We start from the raw sequence: 11518 nt of genomic DNA on the forward strand, positions 1-11518 counted from the left end.
CTTTCCCCCTTAGTCCAAGAGCTCCCCACCTACTTCCGGGACACCACCCAAGCCCTCCACCTCCTCCATGATTTTCGCTTCCCTGGTCCCCAACGCCTTATCTTCACCATGGACATTCAATCCCTGTACACCTCCATCCCCCATCACGAAGGACTCAAAGCCCTCCGCTTCTTCCTTTCCCGCCGTACCAACCAGTACCCTTCCACTGACACCCTCCTTCGACTGACTGAACTGGTCCTCACCCTGAACAACTTCTCTTTCCAATCCTCCCACTTCCTCCAAACCAAAGGAGTAGCCATGGGCACCCGCATGGGCCCCCAGCTATGCTTGCCTCTTTGTAGGATATGTGGAACAGTCCATCTTCCGCAGCTACACTGGCACCACCCCCCACCTTTTCCTCCGCTACATCGATGACTGTATCAGCGCTGCCTCGTGCTCCCACGAGGAGGTTGAACAGTTCATCCACTTTACTACCACCTTCCAACCTGACCTCAAATTTACCTGGACCATCTCAGACTCCTCCCTCCCCTTCCTAGACCTCTCCATTTTATCTCCGGCGAGCGAATCAACACGGACATTTACAATAAACTGACCGACTCCCACAGCTACCTAGACTACACCTCCTCCCACCCTGAACCCTGTAAAAACACCATACCATATTCCCAATTCCTTCGCCTCTGCTGCATCTGCTCCCAGGAGGACCAGTTCCAATACCGAACAACCCAGATGGCCTTCTTCTTCAAAGACCGCAATTTCCCCTCAGACGTGGTCGACGATGCTCTCCACCACATCTCCTCCACTTCCCGCTCCTCCACCCTTGAGCCCTGCCCCTCCAATCGCCACCAGGACAGAACCCCACCGGTCCTCACCTACCACCCCACCAACCTCCATATACATCGTATCATCCGTTCTCATTTCCGCCACCTCCAAACGGACCCCACCAACAGGGATATATTTCCCTCCCCTCCCCTATCAGCATTCCGAAAAGACCACTCCCTCCGTGACTCCCTCGTCAGGTCCACACACCCCACCAACACAACCTCCACTCCTGGCACCTTCCCCTGCAACCGCAAGAAATGCAAAACTTGCACCCACACCTCCCCCTTACTTCCCTCCAAGGGATCCTTCTATATCCGCCACAAATTCACCTTCAGTTCCACACACATCATTTATTGCATCCGCTGCACCCAATATGGCCTCCTCTATATTGGGGAGACAGGCCGCCTACTTGCGGAACGTTTCAGAGAACACCTCTGGGACACCCAGACCAACCAACCCAACCATCCCGTGGCTCAACACTTCAACTCCCTCTCCCACTCCACCAAGGATATGCAGGTCCTTGGACTCCACCATCGCCAGACCACAACAACACGACGGTTGGAGGAAGAGCTCCTCATCTTCCGCTTAGGAACCCTCCAACCACAAGGGATGAACTCAGATTTCTCCAGTTTCCTCATTTCCCCTCTCCCCACCTTGATTCAGTCAAATCCCTCGAACTCAGCACCACCTTCCTAACCTGCAATCTTCTTCCTGACCTCTCCGTCCCCACCCCCACTCCAGCCTATCACCCTCACCTTATCACCCTCACCTTAACCTCCTTCCACCTATCGCATTTCCAAAGCCTTTCCCCCAAGTCCCTCCTCCCTACCTTTTATCTTAGCCTGCTTGGCACACTTTCCTCATTCCTGATGAAGGGCTCATATCCGAAACGTTGATTCTCCTGCTCCTTGGATGCTGCCTGGCCTGCTGCGCTTTTCCAGCACCACATTTTCAGCAAAATTTACAAGGGCCTTTACATGAACACATAGTGCGCCCATTGAAACAGAGGGCGACAAATGATGAAAGTTATCGCCCTATGACATTTTAGGATGGTGATTATTGTAGAGTGTGGCTAAAAATGAGTGGAAGGAATGTCATTCAGAATCCACCCATTAGGCAGTGAAGAGGAATTAGCCTAATATGGTAATTGACAGAAGAAGCAAGAATAATACAGATGATATCCAATTACAGAATCACATCGAATGATGGATATTGTGTTGTGAGTTTTACAATTAAGCCCGGTTTGGTGCAGTCACTATCTTGATTGTTGGGTACATGCTGTTTGATATGATCTGCCAGTCTTTGAGGTGCTTGGCATTCAGACCTGACTTCACAATGGCACTGAAATTTATCTACCACATTACTCACTTGTGTGATAGGCAGAAAGTTTATTTGGCTCGATGGCAGCATGCTGTCATGCAGCATGGAAACAGACCCTTTGGTCCATCTAGTCTACACCAACCATATTCCCAAACTAAATAGTCCCACTTGCATGCATTTGGCACATATCCTCCCAGACCTTTCTTATTTATGTATTTATCCTAATATCTTTTAAATGTTGTAACTGTACCTGTATCCACTACTTCTTTTGGCAGTTTGTTCCACACACAAATCACTCTCTGTGTAAAGTGTCTGCCCTCAAGTACTTTTTAAAATTGTCTCCTCTCACTTTACAAACATGCCTTCTACTTTTGAACTCCCCCACCCTAGGGAAAAGACCTTTGCAATCCACCACTATGACCCTCAAGATTTTATAAACCTCTCAGGTTCTCCTCAATCCCTACACTCCAGTGAAAAAGGTCCCAGTCTATTCTGCCTATTTTTTATAAAACAAATCCTCTATTCCTGGCAAGATCCTAGTAAATCTTTTCTGAACACTCTCAAATTTAATAATATCCTTCCGATAACACATTGACCAGAACTACACAAAGTACTGCAGAACAGCCCTCACCAAGTTTCTGTATAATCTCAACATGATGTCACAACTCCTTTACGCAAAGATCTGAGCAATGAAGACAAGTGTGCTAAACCCCTTCCTAAGAACCCTGTCTACCTGTGATGCAAATTTCAAAGAATTATGTACCTGAACTCCTACATCTGTCTGTTTTACAGCACTACCCAAGGTTTCACCATTATTTGAATAAGTATCGGCCTTGTTTGTTTTACTTATATGCAATGCCTTGCAATTATCCAAATTAAATTCCATCTTCCACTCCTCAGCCCATTGATCCAATTGATCAAAATCTCTTTGCAATCTTAGATAACCTTCTTCACTGTCCACAATTCAACCAATTTTGGTGTCATCTACAAACTTACTAACCATGCCTTCTGTATTCTCATCCAAACTATTTGTTCATATAAATGACAAACAAAAGTGGACCCTGTACCGATCCCACTGGTCACAGGTCTCCAGACTGTCCAACAACCCTCCACCATCACCCTCTGTTTCCTACGATTAAGCCAATTTTGAATCCAACTGGTAAGCTCACCCTGAATCCCATGAGAACTAACTTTACTAATTAATTGTCAAAGACTTTACTAAAGTCCAAATAAACAATATCTACCCCTCTGTCATCGTCGGTCTTTTGGGTTACTACCTCAGAAAACTCAATCAAGTTTGTGAGAAATAATTTCCCTCGCAAATAACCATGTTGACTATTCCTAATCAGTACTTGCCTCTCCAAATGAATGTAAATCTTATCTTTCAGAATCCTAACACCTTACCGACCACCAATGTCAGGCTTAAGTGGCAAACAACAGACATGTTGCTACTGCCTAGAAGCACTGTGAAACAGCTAGCTTAATCTTTGTTCAGATGTTTGAAATACCTCGAGTCTAATCTGAGATGCCCTGTCTACTTTTCAGTAAAAAGAGTGACCACCTTAGTGCCTTCCATGAGTTTGCATCATATCGAGTGAGAAATTAGGGTCATCACTATCCTGCAAATAAGATTTCAATGTGCCCTATTTAAACATTAGGTTTGCACAGTGAATAAATAACCATTCATAGAGTTCCACAGAATCCCTACAGTGTGGAAACAGGCTCTCCGCACTAACACATCCACACCGACCCTTCGAATGGAAACCCCCCCAGACTAATTCCCCCTACCCTACATTTATCCCTGACTAATGCACCTAACCTACACATCACAGAACACTATGGGCAATCTAGCATAGCCAATTCACCTAACCTGCACATTTTTGGACTGTGGGAGGAAACCAGAACACCCAGAGGAAACCCACACAGACACGGGGAGAATGTACAAACTCCATAGAGACAGTTACCCAAGGCTGGAACCAAACCCAAGTCCCTAGTACTGTGAGGCAGCAGTGCTAACCACTGAGCTACCGTGCCACCCCTTCATTCAATGGAATTACCATCACTGAATCCCCCACTGGAGTTGTTGGACTAGCCATATAAATACTGTCATTGCAAGAGCAAACCAGAGGGAATGCTGCAGTGATTAACCCACCTCCTGACCCCACAAAGCCTGTCCACCATTGACAAGTCACAAGTCAGCAGTGAATTGGAAATTGGTCCACTTGCCTTTTGATGAAGTTGCCAATAAGGCCAACATGTACACTGACCCCAGAAGGTAGGCTTACAGTTAACAGTAGCAGAGAGCTCCCTACCAATTTATCAACTACAACACCAATGAAAGGAAACTCATTGTTCCATTTCAAATGTGAATTTGAATACTGGATTGAGCCTTTGAAAACATGTAAGAAAATTCTTACCTGCAGCTAACACACTTATCCTGTTGTCATAATCTTCTCTGGACCTATTCCTCCATCAAATAATTCTTCATTCCTCTAACACTGACTTCCTGTGCATCTTCCCAAGTCAATGAAAATGAAAAAGATATCTTATTGCTGCATTGGATCATTTTTTACTGTCAGAAATAGGTATATTCTTGGCTGTTTGGCCTCTTGAACCTGCTTCGCCATTCAAAAGGCTCATGGCTGATCCGACACTCCTCATGTCTACTTCCTTGCAGTTTCCTTGTAACCGTTGATCGAGAATTTATATTGAGTCAGTTTTTGGTCAGAGGTAATCTCCAGGATGTTGACAGTGGGGGAATTCAGTGATGGTAGCAGCATGGCCATTGTGGGGAAAGAACACCGTAGAACAGAGCAAGGGACAGATCTTCAAAGGTATAATTAGGCAACTGACAACGTAGAACACATAAAGCATACAACAAAAAAATTAGGTCAAATGACCTGAATGTGTTCCTGCAGGAGCCTTCTAAATGTATTGATAAAGTGGGTCAACCTGACGAACAAGTAGTCTTTATAAGAGTTAAAAATCACACAACACCAGGTTATAGTCCAACAGATTTAATTGGAAGCACACTAACTTGTTGGATTGTAACCTGGTGTTGTGTGATTTGTGACTTTGTCCACCCCAGTCCAAGGCATCTCCAATATATAAGAGTTGACTGTCACAGTGATACCTCAAACAAGATTGTATGGAATGAGCTGCCAGAGGAAGTGGTGGAGGCTGGTGCAATTAGAACATTTAAAAGGCATCTTCATGGGTATATTAAGAGGAAGGGTTTAGAGGGACATGGGACAAATGGGACGAGGTTAATTTAGGATATCGGATCGGCATGGACGAATTGGACCGAAGATTCTATTTCCGCGCTAAGACTCTTACAATTGCTGGAAAAACTCAGCAGGCAACGTTTCGAGTCCAGTCACCCTGCTTCAGACTTGCTTAGCCCCTCCAGCAGTTTGTTGTTTTGTTTCAAGTTTTCAGCATCTCCTGATATTTGTTTTATTCTGAATGCTACCTGTTGCCACACAAACAACTGTAAACGGGACGCACGGCCAAGGGATACATACTGGGGGGCGTGGTTACAAACGTCACAATGCAGAAGAGAGCTGATTGGACGGAAATCCGCATTGGTGACAGAAGATGATGCAGACCAGGCTGGTACTGGCCTGTGATTGGTGAGGAGCTGCCGGTGTGACTCCTTCCCGGGGAAGTAAGCACGAATGAGGAGTGGGTTGCAGGAGGTACTCGGGTCCTATTTGCCTGTCCTGGGCTTCGGGCTAGGTGCTGACCCCGCAGCCCGGTACAGCGCTGCAGCATTTAAAGGGTCGGCATGACTCCATGAGGCGAACAGCTTCTCCTTCCAAACTGACACCGTTCACTGTTGTCCCTGCAAGTCCTGACTGACCTTGGCCTGAATGCGTTTATGTGTCTCCTGGTTTCGGTGAGTATTTCATGGTTTGAGAGAATCTTTTTCAATTAAGGCATGGAGAGTAACCCATCTTGCTTCAGGCTAAATTACTCATTTTCATACGGCGGCTGCCTTTTACAGTTTGTATGCTGTTCCGTGGCTCCACATCCCATTTAGGACACAGATTTGAAATGAAGATTTATCTCGCCCTCATCACTGTGTAGGACGTATTTTAATTCCCATACTATTGAAAACTTATAATTTTCTAAAGTTCACTGGCAGCTAGTTTCCCTGCTGCCTGAAGAATTGTTCTTGGTGATTGCCAGTAGCAATAGGAAAAGCCGAATATACTCCACCTGTACTGTAAAATTAAATGATTGAGCTCAAAGTGAGAAATGTTACTAAGATAACCGAGCAGAGCTGGCTATTTGAGCGTGGTGAAACATTTGGTCAAAGGATGTGGAATAAATTTTTTTAAAGAGGGACAGAAGTGTTGGGGTCTATATACCCTCTGCACCAGATTTCAAAGATTGCATTTAATCCACAGTCCAACGATGTACGGGTTAGGTGAATTAGCCATGCTAAATTGCCCGTAGTGTTAGGTGCAGTGGTAAAATGTAGGGGAATGGTCTGGGTGGATTGCTCTTCGGAGGGGCGATGTGGACTTGTCAGGCCGAAGGGCCTGTTTCCACACTGTAGGGAATCTAATCTAATCTAATCTGAAAAGACTGTGCACAAATGTTGTAGTTATTGTTTGCTAATGCACTGGATGAATTAATTAATTAATTTATGTTTGTAGACCTTTGTATACCTCCTGAAGAACTAAATCATCAAATCAATCTTGGATCATACAAACATGATGAAAGGTGTCAGTCGTATCTGGATAAATTTGATCAAAGCGATTATTGAAGGCCAGAGACCAAATTCAAAAGTTGTCAAGTTATACATGTTTGGAGCACTTTTGACACTTTTCACTGCTTTCCTGGCAGTAACAGAGATGGTACATTCAATATTGCTTCCTGCAGATAAGGATGATGCTTTGAAACCAACGAATGGTGTATTTGCCAGACGGTCAAGAACTACACGAAGTTATCTTCTAAGTAAAAGGCAGAACCCATGCAGATTGCATGCCTCCTAATTGGGATGAAATTCGGTTCCAAATCGAAGTATGAATAACAATTGTACACATGTCCCATTTGTGTTTCTGTTTTTGTTTGGGGAAAAAAAAAGCCACAGTTTAATGTTTGGAATTTAAAAATGCTATACATTCCTTGCCTAGAGAATATAATAAAGTTGGGAAACACATTTGTTAATTGTTGCAGAAGATTTACCTTTGTGACATTGATAGTTTAAATAATGGTTGGGGGGGTGCAGTAAGGGGAAACTGGTGCTTTGTGATAATTTACAACAAATCAGTGATAGACTTGATGTGATTTGTTACAGCACTTTCTGGCTGGTTTAGCAATTTCTGTAAACTTAGGTTCTCAAAATTCCTGTTAAGTTTGCAGATAATCATGAACTGTGAAAAATCCCTTGAATATGCATGATTTTGAGCTATATGTATAGTACACAGTTTCAGGATGATGCTGGTAAAGGGTATCTTGCTGTGGATCTAAATCACAAGAACCCTGTCATATTGATCCAAGAATAAATGTATTTGAATTGCAACCTTTTGTTAATAGTGGATTTTTTTTTATTATTATTTCTGGAGGTGATTGAACTTCTTACTATCTTTGAACATGTTCATATAACGAGGAGGAGAAAGTGAGGACTGCAGATGCTGGAGATCAGAGTCAGAAAAACAGTTGATCAGGCAGCATCTGAGGAGCAGGTGAATTGACAGTTCAGGCATATAACAAGGAGATGTACTTTGTGCCATACATAGATGCATGAGCTGATTGTTGATTAATTGTATTTTGGGTTTTCAGTTTTCTTGTTGAGCTCTTGATATTATGAGCTGTTCTTTAGTTGTGCTAAGACCGTAAGATGTAGCAGCAGAAATAGGCCATTCAGCTCATTGAATCTGCTCTGCATTTCAATGAGATCAAGACCAATCAGATAATCCTCAAATCCACCATCTTGCCTCTTTCCCCATAATGTTTGATTCCCTTACTGATTATAGGCCCGGTAGCACAGTGGTTAGCACTGCTGCCTCACAACGCCGGAGACCCGGGTTCAATTCCTGACTCGGGCGACTGACTGTGTGGAGTTTGCACGTTCTCCCCGTGTCTGCATGGGTTTCCTCTGGGTGCTCCGGTTTCCTCCCACAGTCCAAAGATGTGCAGGTTAGGTGAATTGGCCATACTAAATTGCCCATAGTGTTAGGTAAGGGGTAAATGTATGGGTGGGTTGCGGGTCAGTGTGGATTTGTTGGGCCGAAGGGCCTGTTTCCACACTGTAATGTAATCTAATCTAATCTAAAAAAAATATGTTTATGTCAGCCTTGAATATACTAAAAAAAATCAGTCTCAACAGCCCTCGGGGATAAAATAATACCTACAGATTCTCCAACTTTTCAAAGAAAAGAAATTCCTCCTCACCTGCGTATGAAGTTATGCCCTCTGGCCCGAAGCATTCCCAGAAGGTGAAACAATTTTCCACAACTAGCCTGTCAAGGCTCCTAGGAAATTTGTATGTTTCAATAATGATGATTCTCATTCTTTCAATTCCAACTGTACAGACTCAATTTACACAATTTCTCCTCAAAATACAATCTCTCGTTAGACAGTCACTCGGGTTACACTTTTGGTAGTTTGCAATGTCGCTATATCTTTCCTTAGATAAGGGTCCCAAAACTGTTCATCGTATTCCCGCACAGTATTTAGCAAACTTCCCTACTTTTATACTCCGGTTCTTTTCAAATAAAGGCCAACCATCTTTTCTTTTCTGCAAGTGTTTTTTTTGTGATTCATGGATGAGGAGACCAAATCCCCTCTGTTCCGTAGTTTTCTGCAAGTTTTCACTATTTAAATATTATTCACTTTCTGTATTCTCTCTGCCAAAATGCATCATCACATTTTTCCACATTGTATTCCATCTGCCAAGTTTTTGCCCATTTGCTTAACCCATCTACATCCATCTGTAGACTCTTTGGGTCATCATCACCACTTGCCTTTTCACCTAAATTTGCCATCTGTTAACTTGGCTATAGTACATTAAATTTCCTCAACCAAATCAGTAATATATTCAAATAATCATAGTCACAGCACTAATTCCTATGGCGCTTCACTAGTTACAGGTTGCCATCCTGAAAATGTCCCCAGTTATCCTAACTCTCTGTTTTTTGTTAGGCAGCCACTCCTCAATTTATGCAAATATACTGCACCTAACACCATGTACTCTTACTAATATCCCATCCAACAAATTGTGCCAACTAGTGGTAAACAGAACAAAGCAAGATGGTGCCGGATGTGGTCGATTCCTTGCAAACTCCTGCATGCAGATCTCGGTTTCCTATTTCCTACAATTGTTCTACACTCTTTAAACTTAATGGCATACCTATTATTTACTTATCTACGCTACTTCAGCTACTTAACTCTGCGATCTGTTTGTAGTGCTCAGAAGATGAAGCTTTTCACTGTGCCTCGGTACGCATAACAACAAATTCAATTCAATTCAATTCAATTCACTTCAACTGTAAACTTCGACTGTATGCTCAAGTCCTACAGGGTCTTGAATTCTCAAACGTTGGAGGCAAACATGCTACCAAATCAGTAGTATGTTACTACCTCCTATTGGACAGTATCAAGTTTGGTGTTCAATAAAAAAAAAACAAAGAATTGCAGATGCTGGAAAACAAAAACAAATTGCTGGAGAAATTCAGTAGGTCTGGCAGCATATGTGAAGAGAAAACAGAGACAATGTTTGGGGTTCAGTGACCCTCCTTCAGAATGGTTCTGCCAAATTGTTCCAGTAATTTCTGTTTTTATTTCTAATTAGTTGTTTCGTCACCTAGGCGACAGACGTTTCAGTTTTGGAAGGTACTATTGAAGGAAGCTTTCCAGAGTTTCCGCATATACCATACAGATGAGGGCCATTGCTGCTCCTGTGCGGTAGTAATAGACAAGATTAATGTTTAAGGAAGTGGATGGGATGCCAATTAAGTAAGTTGCTTTGTCTGGATGGTGCTTAAAAATGTGTTGCTGGAAAAGCGCAGCAGGTCAGGCAGCATCAAAGAAGGGCTTATGCACTAAACGTCGATTCTCCTGCTCCTTTGATGCTGCCTGACCTGCTGCACTTTTCCAACACATTTTTAAGCTTTGATCTCCAGCATCTGCAGTCCTCACTTTCTCCTTTGTATGGATGGTGTTAAGTTCGGAGTGTTGCTGGATCTGTACTCATCCAGACAGGTGAAGTGTATTCCATCAAGGTTGCTCTTGCAGCTCGTTTTGGAAGACAGAAGGTAATTTATAACATCTGATTTTCTCCTGTAGACACTGTCCACATCAAGTTCAGATTCAAATCAATAGCAAACCCTAAGATGTTGAGAGTGGGGAATTCAGCAGTGGTTAGATTCCCTCTTGACTGAAACAAAAAATGCTGGGGAACACAGCGGGTTAGGCAGCAGTCATGGAGAGAGAGCAAGTTAATGTTACAAGTCTAGATGACTCTTCATCAGAGATAATGTGAGGTGTGGATGAGGCAGCATTTATGCAATAGTGTGGGATTGAAGTCCTGGGGGGGAAAGGGTGCTGATAGAGCAGATTAAGTGATCAGAATGTGAGAATGATAGAACAATGGTGTGTCCAACTGACAAACTGGAAAGAGCAGATAGTCTCACTGGAGTGGGGAGAGGGGAAAGAGGACATGGTGACAGAGAATCTAACAAATAAAGCTAAAAGAAAGAAATGGGTTCACAATGTGAAGGTGTTGAACTCAATATTAATTTCAGAAGGCTGTAAAGTGCTGAGTCTGAAAATGTGCTGTTCCTTCAGTTTGTGCTATGATTCACTGGAACACTGCAGCATGCTGAGGACAGACACGTGGGCATGCAAGCAGGATGCTGGTTTAAAAGGACTGGCTATGGGAGGGTCGGGGTCATGCTTGTGCGCGGACTGGAGGTGATCTGCAGAGTGGTCACCCAGTCCATGTTTGGTTTCTCCAATGTAGAGTAGGTCACACTGGGTGCAGCGAATACAATGCACAACATTGGAGGTGGTACAGGTGAAATGTTGCTTCACCTGGATAGACTGTTTAGGTCGTTGGATGGTGAGCAAGGAGGAGGTGAAGGGACAGGTGTTGCACCTTCTGCGGTTACATGGGAAGGTTGCATGGGAATGGGGCGTGGTGTTGGTGGTCATTGAAGATTGGATTAGGAAGTCCCAGAGGGAATGGTCGCTTATTGGAAATGACCATTGTCTGGGGTTTGTAATGCGTGAATATTGCTCACCATTTATTAATCCAAGCCTGAATGTTGTCTAGATGTTTCCTCATGCTGACATAATCGGAATATATGTGTCTGGTCATTTTAAAATTGCACTTTAATTGTTTAACTTTATAAAATTGTACTTAGCT

At 43.4% G+C, this 11518-nt stretch overlaps 1 long non-coding RNA gene across 1 annotated transcript; it reads left to right on the forward strand.

The window, feature by feature from the left end:
• Nucleotides 1–5747: 5747 nt before the first annotated feature.
• Nucleotides 5748–7672, forward strand: LOC122561647. The gene is made up of 2 exons (XR_006315065.1): nucleotides 5748–6037; nucleotides 6804–7672. It is a non-coding gene; the product is annotated as an uncharacterized LOC122561647 (long non-coding RNA).
• The last annotated feature ends 3846 nt before the right edge of the window (nucleotides 7673–11518 follow it).

This window comes from Chiloscyllium plagiosum, chromosome 23, assembly GCF_004010195.1.
Source record: "Chiloscyllium plagiosum isolate BGI_BamShark_2017 chromosome 23, ASM401019v2, whole genome shotgun sequence".
NCBI classification, from domain to species: domain Eukaryota; kingdom Metazoa; phylum Chordata; class Chondrichthyes; order Orectolobiformes; family Hemiscylliidae; genus Chiloscyllium; species Chiloscyllium plagiosum.